At 50.8% G+C, this 4,983-nt stretch overlaps 1 protein-coding gene across 1 annotated transcript in view; it reads right to left on the bottom strand.

Moving 5' to 3' along the window:
* The window catches only part of Sh2b2 (SH2B adaptor protein 2), a 32,086-nt gene that overhangs the window by 4,599 nt on the left and 22,504 nt on the right, over nt 1–4,983 (bottom strand). The window lies entirely within an intron of this gene.

The raw sequence follows: 4,983 nt of genomic DNA, 5'->3' as shown, positions 1-4,983 counted from the left end.
CTTCTTCTTCTTCTTTTTTTTTTTGTACAGGGGATCAAACTCAGAATCTTGCACTTGAGAGGCAGGCGGCGGAACCACTGAGCTAAATCCCTGGGCCCAGTGTACTTCATTTTTAAAATTAGGCACTACTCCATACCTGTAGAAGAATATAGGTCATGTAAAACTAAGGCATAAGGAACCAGCAAGATGGGAGCGGTGGCGCACACCTAAAATCCCCGCACTCTGCAGGGCTGAGGCACAAAGATCACATGTTCAAATCCAGCCTAGAGAACTTCTCAACTTAACGACAACTATCTAGACAAATAAATAAATGAATAATCAAATGAATAAATAAATAAATGGGCTAGGGATGTAGCTCAGTGTGAAGGCCTTGGGTTCAACCTCTAGTACGGGGGTGGGGGACAAGGCGAACCCCCGTATACTCACCACTCAGTTTCAAACCATCCTGTTTGTCCCTCCCACTGCATTTCTACCCACTCCCACTAACTGCACTAAATACCGAGTAATGTTTAGCGGCTTCTTCCTTAGATTTACTGTATAAATATGGATCCTAAATGACCCACTCTTTAGTGCAAAATTTGTTGCTTTCTATGGACAGAATAACACTGTGTCCTGCAAGTTATTATTATTGTTATTATTTTTGCTCTTGTTTGGGAGATTTGACCTCAGCTCTAGGTGTTGCTGTCCATCCTGTCATTGCTGCCACGTTGTCATCCTATGAACGCACCTGGTGGTCACTCCCTTTCCCCTGTCAGTAGCCATCTGGGTGATTTCCCGGGTTTTGCCATGGAAATAGAGCTCTGGCAGCTCTGCGCTCCCCTGGGTAGGTGGCTTTTTGCTGGGCTGGGTGGAACTTCCCTCACCTCTGAGCCTCACCCCTCCTTTACTTTAACCTCTAACTGGAAATCACATTTCTTTCATCTGATTAGAAACCATAGCTTCACCGACCACTTGGCCACCACTTGAAATCAGGAATGTTGTCACAATACATCTTGGTCACTGTAAAATGTCTCAGGTATCATTTACAACCCCAGCATATTTTGAAATTAGAATAGTTATGAGAACCACTGCTACAGCTTGGTATTTTAACATGTTAAAAAAAGAACCATGCATATTACCATATCACAAATTTTGTTTGTTTGTTTTGAGACAGGGTCTCACTATGTAGTTAAGACCGACCTGGAAATATGTAGCCCAGGCTGGTCTCGAACTCACAGCGATCCTCCTGTCTCAGCCTCCTGAGTGCTGGGATAACAGGCATGCACCACCACGTCCAGCACGTATCACAAATTTAAAAAAATTATTTGGACTATATTTAATGTTTTAAATTAATTGCAACGTAACTGGTTTTCTTTGCAAGGCTATGTATTTTATTCATACCTTTTAAACATTCTTTTTTGGCCATTCTTTTTTGCTGTGAGTTCAAGGCCAGCCTGAATTGAAATTGAGAATTTGTCTCAAAAACAAAGAAAGAAAAAGAAAAAACATCCCCTCTTCCCCATACCAGGGATCAAACTCAGGACCTTGCACTTGCAAGGCAGGTTTGGCACCACTGAGCTACATCCCAGCCCAAGAAAAACATTCTTCTGAGCAGGGTGCTATAGGTTTCACTAGACTATTAAGGTGTCTGAAAAATAAAAGAGTTTAGTGCCAGGCCTGCAATCCCAGCATTTTGGGAGGTCAAGACAGGAGGATTGCAAGTTCAAACCCATCCTGGATAACTTAGCAAGTTAGTGGGGCCCTGTCTAAAAATAAATAAATAGGGCCGGGGATTTAGCTCAGCAGTTCGGTGGCCTGCCTTGCAAGCGCAAGGACCCGAGTTCAATCCCGGGTACAAAAAAAAAAAAAAGATAGCTGAGCACAAAGGTGCTGGGCTCATTCTCAGTGCTGGAAAAAATAAAAATAAAAAAGGTTAGGAACCCATGGTCTAGAGTCTTGAGGGAGAAGAGAGACCTGCTGATGACTTCCCACCCACAGAACAGCAGTTTTGGCATTTTTTAAAAAATAAAAGGACCTGAGGAGACTGAGATTCATTAATCAAAGTTTGCCTCAAAACTTGGCTTCACTCTCTCTCTCTCTTTTTTTTGGTGATACCAGCGATCAAGGCAGGCAGCAGATCCACTGAGCCAAATCCCCAACCCACTTGGCTTCACTCAATACCAGTCACATCAGAGTCCTCCATGGGCCCAGAAAGTTTACTTCTACCCCAAAGGGGCTCCGACTTGCCTACATTAGAAATAACCGGGCCAGGGATTTAGCTTAGGGGTGACGCCCCTTGCAGGTGCAAGGACCGGAGTTCGATCCCCAGTACAAAAACAAAAAACGAAAACAACCCACGGCAGGAAACCGTTTATTTCAATCATTCCAGGTATGCAATTGCATTTCTGCAGGAACTTTCTGCCTTCCGTCAGCTTTCTCTGCTGATAGGCAGGCACAGGTGTGGACCCTCCCCTCCCCACCCCACCCCAACACACACACACACACAGACACACACAGACACACACACACACACACCCGGTTCCCATGGGAACCATCTGTCCTGAGCCAGCTGACAGGGCATTTTCCCACTTCTGGTCTGCCTGGGTGGTTGCTGAGGAAAGGAAAATCCACTCTCTGTGGTCAGATCTGGCAGTCCTCCAAGGCGGACCTTCCACTTTTGCGTCACCATGGAGCCCTCTGAGACCAGGTCGCCCTCGGGCAAACTCCATGAATCCAGCACAGCCTCACCTGGACCCAGGGTCCTTCCCAGGGAGCAAAACTGCAGTGTTGGCCTCGGAGACTTTCCGTAGCCAAAATGACCATCTGCGGCTCATGTGGGGAAACCCCAAGGCCATCTCTTACCTGAGAGGAAGAGGGAGAGCAGACAGCCAGTGTTGAGGGTTGTCCTGGGCTAGAAAGTGGACTCCAGCGTCTGGAAGCCCCCTGCTGGAGCCGGCCAGATGCCTCCTCCTCTCTCCTAGACTCTGGGATCAGCTTCCGGGTTCTCCTCTCTGCAGCCCCTCGGGGGTGGAGCTAGTTGCCTGGGTCCTGCAGGTCCCACCCCTCCATCCGGCAAAATCTGCCACTGTGCCATGACCTTTCCTTCATGGCTATTCTCCTCCTCCTTTCCTGCCCCCCAACCCTTTCTGAACTTCAGCCTCCTGGCCCCTGGGTTCATCCATCCTCCCCATCCCCAGGACCTTAGAGCCATCTTGGCTCCCATTTCTAATTGCTACTGGCTTTCTAAGCTAACTCCCCGGCAGGCTTTCAAGGCCCTCTCCACTTTGCTGCCCCTGGCACCCACAGCCCTCCCCCACTGTCATACACAGCCAGGGCCCAGCCCTTCCTTGTGCCCATCACACTGCCATGTGCCTTCCTGGCTGCCTGCCCATGGGCCAGTCCCTGCACAGAGCAGCATCTGGAGTGTTCCTTGGGGAGCAAATGAAGCCATGTTGGAAATGATGCTGCCGGGTGTTGGACTACTGTGATTTCCCCAGAGCCTCTCTAAGTCAGGGCTTTCTGGGAGCAGCACTTTGAGTGACAGACCCGAGGGTCTTGTCCTGGTAGCCACACTGTGGAGGAGAGGTTCCTTCACTTGACTTCTTGCTTCTTGCCCTTACTGCTGCGTCCCTTAGGAGAGCCCAGGATCATCTTATCATGTTCCAGTTGCCCCCTGAATTTACTTTAACATAGGAACACAGCAGGAACATGGCCTGACTGCCATGCTTAGGGGGGCAAAGACCTCGAATGTTCTCCTACTCTGAGTTTCTAATTTTAAAAGGTGACAACCATTAGTTCCTTTTGCCTGTTTCTGTTCCATTCTGAGTGAGTGCTAAGCATGCAAGTGGCCTCTGCAGTGGCCGACTATCTTGAGGGAGGTACAGGAGGGCTGCAGGTTGGCAAACCCTGTGTTCAAGTCTTCATGCTACCTTGGAGGCCCTTGGAACACTTGCAAAGGCCACTTCCTCCTATAGAGTCGGAGGCTCAGCCACTCCTCCAACAGACTGAGAAGCAGAAGGTGGCAGGTGGACACCCTTCACCAGCCCAGGCCTCTGCACAGCCAAAGCCCCCTCTTGTCCTCTCTGTTCCTGCCCAGGTAGGATGGGGATTTGTACTTGGCCTAGTATAGACCCCAAACCATTAGGGCTCCAGCCAGAGGACCCCCTACCCCTGGGAGTCACCCAAGGGTGCTTATTCCCCCTCTTGTGGCTGTCTCAGCTGTAGTCTTTGAGGTTCAGCTTCCTGGGAGTCTGTGGTATACACCACTGGCCTGGCCCTGTGAGGCCCCTCCTGAGCAGGGGTATGTGGATCTGTGGGCAGAGTTTAGAGTAGGGGAGGGGAAGTTGGCTTTGTTCCTGCAGGAAAAGGCTTTCTGGGAAGGACATGGCCTGAGACCTGGGTACTGGATGCGAGCTGGGGACATGGAACTCTGCGACTCAGCTTCTGAACGGGCCCAAGATGCATCCATAGAAGGAGGAAGGCCCTCGCCCCCTGTAGGTAGAGCTGGGAAATCCAGCATCTCCCATGTCCCAATCCCCCAAGGGGTGAATGTGGCGATACCCTGCCTTGCCACCCTTCCATGCTGCCCTCCCCATCATTCACTGTGTCCTTGGATGTCCCCACCTGTTTTCCTCTCACGGTCCCACTAAACCCCGCTGACCCGGGCAAACTCTTTATCTCAGCTGCCTCCCTTACAGGAGAACTGAATGGGGACCGGGCAGGTGACAGGTCCCAGGGGGCTAGATTGGGCCCTGAGTGCGGCTCTACGGCTGTCCTTAAACGGGAGGAGCTGACAGAGGCCAGCGCAGCAGAAAGGACAACAGGAGAGCCGGGTGCAGTCCCTAAAACAGGCTCTTTAATAACATTTATGTCTTCACTGAAGAGCTTCACTTTTCCCCCAGCGCCGGGCTAGGGCCGGTGGGCGGGGCACACCGTCGAGGGGCGGGGTCTGGGCCACAGTGGGCGGGGCTGCCGTCACGGCCGGGCCAGCTCTGCCCTGGCTAG

Source organism: Fukomys damarensis, unplaced genomic scaffold (assembly GCF_012274545.1).
Source record: "Fukomys damarensis isolate Sample0158 unplaced genomic scaffold, DMR_v1.0_HiC HiC_scaffold_17, whole genome shotgun sequence".
In the NCBI taxonomy this organism is placed as follows: Eukaryota; Metazoa; Chordata; class Mammalia; order Rodentia; family Bathyergidae; genus Fukomys; species Fukomys damarensis.
Note: the sequence above shows the minus strand (reverse complement) of the source record. Positions and strands in the feature narration are given on the sequence as shown.